The sequence below is a fragment of the Octopus bimaculoides genome, chromosome 2, assembly GCF_046866305.1.
Source record: "Octopus bimaculoides isolate indiv1 chromosome 2, ASM4686630v1, whole genome shotgun sequence".
NCBI lineage: Eukaryota > Metazoa > Mollusca > Cephalopoda > Octopoda > Octopodidae > Octopus > Octopus bimaculoides.
Genome location: NC_142929.1, coordinates 157,241,701 through 157,254,827, shown reverse-complemented (window position 1 = coordinate 157,254,827; position 13,127 = coordinate 157,241,701).

The window sequence follows — 13,127 nt, the reverse complement described above, 5'->3', positions numbered from 1 at the left end:
ATTTATCAACATTTTACTGCTCTTTGTTCACCTTTCATCTCACCATCAGATTTTGCTTAGTTCATTCATTTCTGCCAGCTTTTAAGATGTATTTTCCATTTCTATCTGATTGTTAAATAAGTATTTCTAAAGTAGTTAAAAGCATAATCTCTTAAAACTCTAGTTTCTTATTCATGCTTCCTGTTATACTCATTACTGTCTAGATCATTGTTGTATATGTGTTACATTTGTATATGTATCTACTTTACAAATAACTCAGCCATCACTTGCAAATAAATCTGGCAGCTTGTACCATTCTTTCTCTATTTGTTTTTAAGCTCCTGTGCAGTTACGAGCAGATAGACACCCACTTGGCCTAGCAGAATATTGAGAATATAACAGTAGGAGGGAGAGAGGGCTGCACTTGTAGCTGAGTGGTGTTCTTTTCCAGCTGAATAGACTGGTGCAACATGAAATAAAGTGCTTTGATAAAGGACACAGCATACTGAAAACACTCTCTAGAAATGTTTATGCTTAATGTCTACTTTCCATGGGTTGGATGGTTTGATGGGAGCTGGGAAGTTGGAGCACTGCGCCTGGCTCCAGTCATCTGTTTTGGTATGGTTTCTATGGCTGGATGTCCTTCCTAATGCCAACCACTTTACAGAGAGTACTGGATGCTTTTTATGTGGCACCAGCATGAGTGCTATTTACATGACACTGGCATGGATGCTTTCTTTATGTGGTGCCAGTACAGGTACTCTTTATATGATGCCAGCACGGGTGTTTTTATGTGGCACCAGTACCTATAGACAGGGCCGGATTAAGACCCACAGAAGCCCTAAGCACTTAAAAGGTTTTAGTGTCACCACATACATGTAATCCAAAATATAAACAATGATAAGCCATAAAAGAAATTTCTATTTTTCAAAATGTAACACAACTAACAGTAAGATAGAAAATAATGTTTATTTTTGTATACTTTCCCTTTATTTATATTTGAAAAGTTTCCTCCAACTTTCTTTAATTGCAAAGTCTTTGAACAGATCTTCAAAATTAATCTTACATAATGCATCTGCTTCTCTTCTTAGTAAAAACAAAGCATCCAGCCTGCCTTGTTGCATAGTTGTTTTGATGAGATTTTTTAATATACTTCAACTGAGAAAATGAATGCTTAGCTGAGCAATTTGTGACCATTAATGTTAAAAATATACGAATGGTAATGTCTACACTTGGGAAGCACACTCAGTAATGTTTATTTTAGCAAGTTTAAAACGATTCCTAATGTGCTGTAAACTATTTACAGTTTCTGTGGTGCTCACCCTTCCCACAATGCCCTAAGCACATGCTTATTTTGCTTAAGGGTTAATCCACCGTTGCTTATAGAAACAACAAGCAGGAGAGATAACTGCAGTAAAATCACTGGAAATTTTGGAAAATATAGAAAATGCAATATGGAAGAGGATCTAGTTTTTAAACCTGATGAAATCAACCGATATGTTTCTGTCTTTTTATACTTCAGTGAAACATTCTATTCAGTTTACAAATCTAATAGTGATATATATATCATCATCATCATCATCATCATCATCATTGTTTAACGTCCGCTTTCCATGCTAGCATGGGTTGGACGATTTGACTGAGGACTGGTGCAACCGGATGGCTACACCAGGCTCCAATCTAATTTGGCAGAGTTTCTACAGCTGGATGCCCTTCCTAATACACACACAAACAGGGAATATAATGATGTTGATTATGAAGATCAACAATATGACTGAGGGAAAATAGCAATGGAGGACATACAAAATATGAATATGGCATTGTCTCATATATGTAACAGGATAAATTGAAAACAAAAAGTAAACTGTGATTATGTATGAAAGTAGTAGACAAACATTACTTCTTTGTATCGGAAAAATGTAGCACTTATTCATTTACAGTGCTGTTAGTTAGCTGTAGATCCTACACTGTGCTGGATCCAGGCTATCAACTGTATTATCATTCACCTAACCTTCATATGCGCATTGGGACTGAATCCCTCTCTCACTTGGTAAGCATCCATTCCTCTAAAAAAATAAGAATCCCTGTAACCATTTTGTTAGACATTCCTTAGCTCCTATCTACACCCAATAAAGTACTTTCAAGTTTATTTGCTGCAACAATCTATGGCCCACAGACCCCACTAACAAACCACCCAAAACATCAGTTGCTTATCTGCCAATATCAAACAATGAATCATAAACTTTGAGCAGTCCTCCATGTTGGTCAAACAGGTTGTTGTCTGAGTGATTGTTTAGACAGTCTCAATTACAACATTCTTCAATGTACTCAAAGCATATCTACTGCTTACCATGTCATAACACTTGGTCACTCCATTCACTCTTGGTATTTGGTGTTTCCACCCACAATAGGGCATCATTCCCAAGGAACCACACACACACACACACACACACACACACACACACACACAGACACACACACACTTAGCCACACAAATTTCCCTTGGAACATCTGCTCTCTTAGATATACATGAACATTTTACCTTCTGTTCTACCACCATCTCTGTTTTTATGTATTTGTTTTATATAGAATACTTCTATCTTTATTTTAAATTTATTTCTGCAGTTTTTAGTATTATTCTGCTGCTTTAAGTAATGAAACCAGAATCAGTTATTTCATACCATATTACCATTTCTGTACTAACAGTTACCATTCTCTCTCTTCTGAGCTACTCCCAACTGACATCTCTCCAGCATTTTTATCATTCCTTCCCCTCCCACCCAGACATATGAAATGGGTGGGTGGAGATGACTGGGGTGGTGGTGGAAATAAACTTGTCCCTCCTATCATACCTTAACCTCTCAACACCTTGCATAAAGTGAATTCAGAAAGATCCGTACTAGTGTAAGGAAAAAAGCACCCAGTACATTTCTGTAAAGTAGTTGGCATTAGGAAGAGCATCCAGCCATAGAAACCTGGCCAAAGCTAATGCACTGGAGCATGACAAAGTCCTTCGACTTGTTGGATCTTCTCAAAGGTCCAACCCATACCAGCATGGAAAGCGGATATAAAAATGAGGATGTGTGTGTCTTGATGTGGATGAATTTTTTTTTTTGGTATCTTCGATAAGACAGGAAACATTGGTGTTCTGCCCAAGATACTAATGGAGTGGGATCGGACCTTGGAGCTCGTGGTTGCAAAGTAAACTTAACTATCCGGTAATACTGATCTACGGTTTTCAATATAAGATGTTAAACAAAAAAGCTGTTTCCCAATGCACGCACGCACGCACACACACACGCACACACGCACACACACACACACACACACACACACACACACACACACACACACACATTACTACCACCATTACATAGAGACCGAATACTAAAACAAGTCTGGTTATTTAAAGTCTTTCACTGTCATGGTGGCGGTATTAGTACTTTTAAAAAAAGGTGAAGTATAATAGCGATAATAGTGGTGGCAGTATTGTTCATGGTTAAAATGGTAGTGGCGGTAGCAGAAGTAATTATTACAGTCGTGGTGGTGGCGGAATAGTTAGCCCTGGCGGAATTGTGAGCGCGCCGGACGAAATGTTTAGCAGTATTTCTTCTGTCTTTGTGTTCTGAGTTCAAACTCCTTTCGGTAAAATAAGTACCACTTAAGCATCGGGGTTCGATATAATCGACTCGTCCCCTCTCCCAAAATTGTACCTATAGCAGAAAAAAAACAAAAAACAAAAACACCCCTCCGCAAACTATTGTTTAGCCCCAGGTCAACCCTAATCGAGTCGACATATGATCAAAAGCTTTCCAGCTGTGACTTTTTTTTTATCTGTTTTCTAGCGTCCTTTTCCGTTTTCAAAAACTTTAAGGTAGTGGTTCTCAACCATTTTTTTTTGTTACCTATAGACCCCCTTTAATTCCTAATTTACTCGGGTGGAACCTCCCAGCCATTCAATGATTGACAGAAACCTTATTGTATTTTTATATTTAAATATTATTAGGAATAGCATAACAAATTGTTAAACATTTAGTGTATTGTAAGAAGTATAACCAATTTTTTGCACATCAGTTTTAAGAACAAAATCTTATATAGATCCCTAAGGGTCATATGAGCCCTGGTTGAGAACCACTGCTTCAAGGTATGATTTGAGAGATTTGACTACTTTCTATAGCCAGGTAGATAACCACATATAAGCTTCCTGGTTATTATCAGGCTACTCCCTAGTAGACCCTTATTTTGAAGAGCTACGATTAAAAGTTAAAAACCTTCTAGCTATGACCATTCCAACTCTTTCTTTTTTTCTTTATGGGTGTGATTTGATAAAGATATGGCTTCTATTTCTAGCAAATCTATTGACCTAGTCTCAGTTTTCTTGCTGGTTTATTAGGTTGTTGTTTGCTCCCGACCAGCTCTGATAGAGTCGACCTATAATTTGTATATCTAGGACACCGTGTACAAATGTGTACGATTTTGATAGGTCGAGCAGACCGCATCCTTTTGTTGGCTTGTTAGCAAATAATTTTGAGTTTTAACCTATTTCTTGCAGGTATTACAAATTCACCTGCATTATTCTGTCGGCCAGTAAATATATATATATATATATATATATATATATATATATATATATATATATATATATATATATATATATATATATCTGTTTGTATCGAGTATATCTTGTCGATGTTGCACTCGACTGCTGCTATCCCTCCTACTCCTATTGTAAACAATCACTGTTGTAATCATCGGGTGATTATTTTCATTGTATGTACCTAGTAACTATTACTACTCTTACCGCCACCACTTCTGATATCAATGTCACTGAAGGACCATTTATTTTCCACGACGACGACGACCACCACCACGACCACCACCACGACCACCACCTCGACCACGACCACCATTACCACGACGACCACGACCACGACCACTACTACTACTTCTTTCACTACTACAATCCTACCACTACTACCACCATCTCTACTACTATCTCCACCAACACTATCTCTATTACTATTCAATATGCTATGTGATTGTCGTCACGATATTTAATGAAATATGTCGTAAGCCTTTATTTCTCTCACAACCCCCACTTAACCATCATCGTTTAACTACTAGCTAAAATTAACATCTCGTGCTAATCGAATGAGCTTGTGTTTGCTCGATCACCTAGTAGTTGTCAAGTTTCTTTCAGATTTATATCTGTGTTTCAAAAATTGAATTGAAATAAACATTTTAGACATCGTCATCTTAGATAATAAAACCCTATCTGAAGTAAAACAAAATAACACAAAATGAAACAAAATAAATAAATGAGATAAGCTAAAATGTCTTTGTTCACAGGTCTCCTGGGACAAAACCGACCTGTGCGCACACAATTACACTATTATCATCGAGTTAGTTTTCTCAGAAAACTGACTGTACCCCCAAAACGTTTGATTTAATGCTTCTACTTCTTGTCAAACTTTATAAATGAGTTTCATTTTTACCGTTGCTGATCATCAGCATTTACTTCAGACTGTGAATTAAAATTTTTTTTATCTTTGCTGCTCTATACAAAGCGATCGAGAGAACTTCTACTTGATCACTCGACCTGCTAGAAATAGCAGCCAAATCGGCCTTAAATCATAACTACTCTATAGAGAAAGGAAAACATTCATTTGAATAATGTAGTCTTGAATATTCTTAAAAACGACAGGATGGTCCTGGTGGAAACACTTTTGGTCCTAAAGTTGCTTGATCAAGGCTGACTTATATATCTCACGTTGTCACTCGACTGCTTGAAAGAGCTGTCAAATATCCCTTAAATCACACCCTACCTTTTTAAATAAAGGACATTCTACAGTGAGCGTTGAGTTTAGGATATCATTTTCACATTCACCAATCAGCTGTTAGTATAATTTTGTGTGAGGGGGTTTTGGGGAAAAGTTTTACCTTATTTTAATATGTATTTTTTTCTGAAATCGCGAGCTTGTAGCATAAATTTGAACTTTTATTCGTCTGTTAAGCGTCTATGAAATACTATCTATTTATATATGTATAAAGATGAGAATGTGTGTGTGTGTGTGTGTGTGTGAATCCCTAAAACTCGAGAACTATTCAACCGATTTCATTCAAATTTTACACATGCCTTACTTAGAGTCCATGTAGTGTCATGGGCCCAAACATTTTCAACTTCCTGCCTAATCCGAACCCAGAGCAATCTCTTATCTCGTCCACTATTTCAATATTACGTGTCAAGAGTGAAACAATAACATCTCTCTATTGTAATGTCAGATACTTTCACTTCAATAGTTTCACTATTAATACTGAAACTATTAAAGTGAAGCTATTATTTCACATACATACATACATACATACATACATACATACATACATACATACATACATACATACATACATACATACATACATACATATATATTATGTATTTATATATGTATACATCTGCACATATGTATATATATATGTGTATATATATGTATATATATGTAGGTGTATATATATATATATATATATATATATATATATATATATATAGATGTATATGTGTAGATGTATATATATAGATTTATATGTATAGATGTAGATATAGATGTATAATATAGATGTATATGTATATATATGTACACACACACACACACATACACACACATACATATACGCACACACACACACACACACACACACACACACACACACACACACACACATATATAGATTTATATGTTTATGTTTGCATATAGGTATGTATATGTATATAGATATATATGTAATATGTAAACATATGTACGGGATGCCCCTGGGAGCTCCTCTATGCTGATGACCTTGCTCTAATTGCTGAGTCACTATCAGAACTAGAGGAGAAGTTTCAGGTGTGGAAGCAAGGACTAGAATTGAAGGGCCTTAGAGTCAACTTAGCTAAAACCAAAGTCCTAATAAGTAGGAAGGTAGACAAAACACAAACCCCTTCAGGTAGATGGCCCTGCTCGATCTGTAGAAAAGGCGTAGGTAGAAACTCCATAAGATGTACCCAGTGTAAGCTATGGACACATAAGAGGTGCAGCAGTATCAAAGGAAGGCTAACTAACAAAAATTTTTTGGATGTGGCAGATGTTCAGGAGCAATAAACACTGAAAATGTGCAGAAAACAACTTTGGCCACATTCCAGAGAGAAAAACTAGACTTTGTTGATAGCTTCCGCTATCTAGGTGACCAAGTTAGTAGTGGGGGAGGGTGTGCTGAAAGTGTAGCTTCTAGGATAAGAATAGCCTGGGCAAAGTTCAGAGAGCTCTAACCTTTGCTGGTGACAAAGGGCCTCTCACTCAGAGTAAAAGGCAGACTGTATGACGCATGTGTACGAACCGCCATGCTACATGGCAGTGAAACATGGGCCGTAACTGCTGAGAACATGCGTAAGCTCACAAGAAACGAAGCCAGTATGCTCCAATGGATGTGTAATGTCAGTGTGCATACTCGACAGTGCGTAAGTACCTTGAGAGAAAAGTTAGACCTAAGAAGCATCAGTTGTGGTGTGCAAGAGAGACGATTGCGCTGGTATGATCATGTTGCAAGAATGGATGAGGATAGCTGTGTGAAAAAGTGCCACACCCTAGCGGTTGAGGGAACCTGTGGAAGAAGCAGGCCCAGGAAGACCTGGGATGAGGTGGTGAAGCATGACCTTCGAACTTTAGGCCTCATCGAGGCAATGGCTAATGACCGGGACCTTTGGAAATATGCAGTACGTGAGAAGACCCGGCAAGCCAAGTGAGAGCATAATCTGTGGCCTCTGCCAGAAGTGTAGCCAGCTCACTTATTCGTTTCTTTACTTTATTGGACACTAAACTCTGCTTACGAAGACCTGTTGAGCCAAATGAATTTCAAATCGAAATCGAACCAAATTCGATGACTGGCACCCATGCCAACCTCTCCTTCATTGGACACTAAACTCTGCTTGCGAAGACCTGTTGGGGCAAGTGAAATCGTAATTGAACCATATTCGATGACTGGCACCTGTGCTAGTGGAGCACTAACAGCACCGTCCGAGCGTGATCATTGCCAGAGCAGCTGTCTGGCTTCCGCGCTAGTGGCATGTAAATAACACCATTTGAGCGTGATCGTTACCAGCATCACCTTACTGGCACTTGTGCCGGTGGCACGTTAGAAAATCATTCGAGCGAGATCGTTGCCAGTGCCGTTGGACTGGCTCCTGTGCAGGTGGTACGTAAAAAACACCATTTTGAGAGTGGCCTTTGCCAGTACCGCGTGACTGGCCCTTGTGCCGGTGGCACATAAAAGCACCTACTACACTCTCGGAGTGGTTGGCATTAGGAAGGGCATCCAGCTGTAGAAACTCTGCCAGATCAGATTGGAGCCTGGTGCAGCCATCTGGTTCACCAGTACTCAGTCAAATCGTCCAACCCATGCTAGCATGGAAAGAAGACGTTAAACGATGATAATGATGATGATATATATACTTATACATACATATATACAAACATATACATATACATACATACACACACATGCACACACACACACACACGCACACACACACACACGCACGCGCGCACACACACAGACACAGACACACACACACACACACACACACACACACACACACACACACACACACACACACACACACACAGAGTTGCAGGTGTGGCTGTGTAGTAAGAAACACATCGTCCCGGGTTCAGTGCCACTGTGTGGTAACTTGGCATGTCTCTTCTGCTATAGCCTCAGACCAACCAAGGCCTTGTGAGTGGATTTCGTAGACAGAAACTGAAAAAAATAAATTATATATATATGTGTATATGTAAGTGTATGTGTGTGTCTTCGTGTCTCTGTTTCTCTCTCATCACTGCATGACAACTGCTGTTGGTTTATTTACATACCCATAACTTACTGGTTTGATAAGAAAAGACTGATAGAATAAGTACCAGGCTTATTCATTCGACAAAAAAATTCTTCAAGGCAGTGTCTCATATTTTTGTTTGCCCACTCAGTTGTATCTATCAATCTATCTTTCTGTGTATATAACACACACACACATAGACATGTATGTATATGTGCATATTTACATCTATTATATTAAAGTCAATGTCTTTATGTGTGTTCGTGCATTACTTACAGAATCAAAAACTACTGCACTGATCCTAATAAAATTTGGAACACAAAATCCAAGCCTAGGGAGAAGAGTAATGCTGTATGTTTCATACAATTTCATGGACCAAAATTACCGAATGGATCCTTATGATATTTGGAACTTAGATTCAATGCATAAGGGTGGCTATAATGCAGTATGTTTGATTTGAATTTGAGGTGGCTTAAAGGGGACAGACCCCCACCGCCCATGAAAATACATAAATTTCTAATGTTGATGAAATTTCAACCATAGGTAATTGACACACATCAATGGGGAGCCTTAACTTCCAAATATTAGTTATTTTTTATGATTCAAATCTCGGTCAAAAGCACTGAATGGATTTTTATGAAATTTGGAAATTATATTCTATGCATAAGGGCGGATGTAATGCAGTATATGTTTGAAAGTGAGGGGGCATAAATGAGGCCATAACCCCCATGGAAATTCATATATTTTTGCTGTTAATGAAATTTTAACCATAGATATTAGATACAAATGAAGTAATATTTCTAAAATTTCAACTTCTTAGGAGTTAGTAAGACCTCTTAATGGGGGCTTAACCCCCACAATTTAATCGTTTTTCCTAAGCCAAGACTAATACAATTGTACTTTTGGAAGCTGTAGAGTCACCCGAGCTTACTAGATGAGCGTTATTTGTAATTCAGTGGTACAACACTGTAAGAGTTTGCTTTGAAATATACTTAGATTGTGATTTCTGCAATGTGGTGCATAAATCGTCAAATAAAAGAGAGGCATCTTTGCCTCCACTGATTCAGTTGCAAAGTGTTATTTTGAGTAAAGTTATTTGGTTGCAGACCTCCTTTGAGTCTTTTTATTATCAGTGGGTCAGAGATAGTCCCCAGATTGTAACATTGATTTCAAGGCCTCCCCAGATAAGTGACTGGACATTCAGAGATTTATAGATTGCAAATTTATTCTGTCCAGTTACCTATCAGCATAGTGATCATTGGCAAACTCCAGAGGTGACACTTTCATTTCCCCTTAGCTCTCACGTCACACAGGTGTTAATATTTATTTGAGTTGAGTCACGCCCTTCCAATTACTATTGATCCGTAATGCATCTTACGGCTGTGCCCGTCACCTGTATGATGAGGAATTCTACAGTGGTGAGTGGTAACAACTAAGGTAGGGTAACTGACTGCTTATTGTGATCATTTGTCTGCTGGTTTCTTGTAGTTTTGCTCTCTTTTACAAACCCAGTGAACATTCATATATTTCCAATTTCAAAGAAATTTGAAGAATAGACATAAGACCCAAGTTAAAAAAGATTCCCTACAATTCAACTACTCTGGTTGACTTTAAGATCCCCCTCCAATAGGGGCCTTAACTCCCACATTTTAGAGCTTTATGTGCTCCATTTTTCAGGAGCAAAAATCTTTGAATAGGTTTCATAAGATTTGGATTTTGGAATCTGGGCATAATGATGAGTAGTATGGGATAAATATGTCATGATTAGAATTTTCGTTAGGGTGCATAAAGAGGGAAAGAACCTTCATTAAAATTCTTAATCTGCAATTTTGATGAAATTCGAATCATAGATATTCCAGTTCATTAGGGAAAATATAAAAGAAAAATCTAATTCTTCAATTCCATGTGACACGGGCAAAGCCGGGTATCTCTGCTCGTATTAGATAAATTCTTGATTTATGGAAAATTACCCTCCATTCAAGGTAAAGCAAACACCTAATGGCAGTTGTGACCATCTTCGACTGATGAGGAGAAATCATCTCAAGAATCGAGTTATTTTTGCCGGAGACGAGAGGACAGCCACGCACACGTTTCTGCCTCAATAGAGGCAGCAGGGTGGCAGAGTCGTCAGCACATTGGGAAAAACGCTTTGTGTCATTTCGTCTCTCTTTACGTTCCTAGTTCGAATTCCGTTAAGGTCAACGTTGACTTTCATCCCTTTGGGGTCGATGAAAGATTTGAAAGATTATTATCATTATTATTTCTCGGGTAGTGAGCTGCCAGAATCCTTAGCATGCCGGACAAAACGACATTTCGTTAGTCCTTATGATCTGAGTTGAAATTATACTGAAGTCAACCTTGCATTTCATTCTTTGAAAATCTGAAATTAGTATCAGTTGAGCAACGGGGACGATTTAACCGATTAGACCCTTCCCCAAAATTTGAGACTTTATACCTATAGTAGAAAGTTTTATTATTATCATTGAGTTAGAGAGCAATGCATGTCACCAAGTGACACTGGGCTACAAATATCCCCAATATACTCATCATGACTGCTCGTCTGATAAGGGTACACCAGGCACATGTATTAAAGCCATATATGCGCAACATGGTCATCTCAAGATAAATAGCACATGACTATGCAGCTGGGACCCAGTTAGAGTTTCCTTCAGATTAAGTAGCATATCCCGTTTAAAAGGTCCCTGAATAAGGTTTGTTTAAGAATGATGAACGAAACACACACGTTTCCAGAGGTGAATTATTCAAACCTCAAAGAATCCCTCACAACACATGGTTATGGTGCTTCCCCTCTACTCCTGTTCGTGATCAGAGATGCACATATCGTCAGCCACTAAAGGACATGCTTATCTGTTAAAGTCATGCAACTGACAAACAAATTTGTGGTTCTGAGCAGAATATTTTCTGTAGCCCATCTTTTTATACCAAGACAAAACATGTACATGATAACATTTCCAGTCAGTTAAGATCAGAAGCCATGAAAGTCACTATGTCAGGGCATTGCTGCTGCTACTACTACTACTACTACTACTACTACTACTACTACTACTACTACTACTACTACTACTACTACTACTACTACTACTATTATTTTATGTTTGACTTTTGTTTTGCATTTGTACAAGTTGGATCCAAGTCTCACCCAGAGACCTCAAGAGACAACAAGTTAGAAGTTCATGTAGGTTTCATGTAGGTTTCATGTAGTTCATGTATTATTATTATTATTATTATTATTATTATTATTATTATTATTATTATTATTATTATTATTAAGGCGGCGAGCTGGCAGAATCGTTAGGATGCCGGGCAAAATATTTATACACACACTCATGTTCTCGCAGTGCATGTATGTATGAGTTGATTTATCAAATACGACCTAGACTGGTAAACTTGAAGTTGTAAAAACAAACTACTGCTGCTGCCGCCGCCGCCGTCGCAGCTGCATCCTACGTCAATTAACTCAAATGGCTTCCGGATAGTCATGTCTACCGTTCATATCCACAGACATGTCAACAACGTTCATACCCTCGGTATCATTCTGTATTGTTCTCAACGATGTAAACTCGGACCGGTATTTTTATTTATCAGTCTTGTAGGATATAATCTCAGGATATAAAGGTCTCTAACCACAAGTATTTTAACGATTCTGCTAATCAGCAGTTATTTTGGTATCTCTTACAGTGTGAACTTTCTAAATATTTGGATATCTATAACATATTTAATGCACGGGACATTAAAAACCACACTAGAAATAATTATAGGGGTTAGGGAAAACAAAACAACATCAGTCAATGTCTTATATTTTCATTTTTCAGTAATTCCAGGAGACAATTCCAGGTATGTTTGGTATTATACTGACTTCGTCATGAAGGACAGTTTTCACCTTGTAATCGTGTTTAGTTAGCTTTTTAATATTCCCTGCATTTTAAATGTTAACACGAACCTAACTATTGCGTATAAATAAAACATTTAAACAAATGCAGCCTTAGCTGTGAGACATGTGGTAAAGGTTTTCTTTGCATATGACTATTGAGTAACAAATATTCATAATTTAAAGAACATTGCAACAACATAAGTATCTTACAGAATCCTTGAGAGAGCCTCTATGTGGCCGTTCGATCCATTAAAAAACCCAGCAAAATGTCCCTCAAATCACACCTTGCACTCTTAAGAAAAGTAAAAAGAAAGAAAGAAATGACACATTGGATGAAGAATTCCTAGATGCAGTCTAGAAAAAGATAAAAAAACAAAAAACAAAACAAAACCT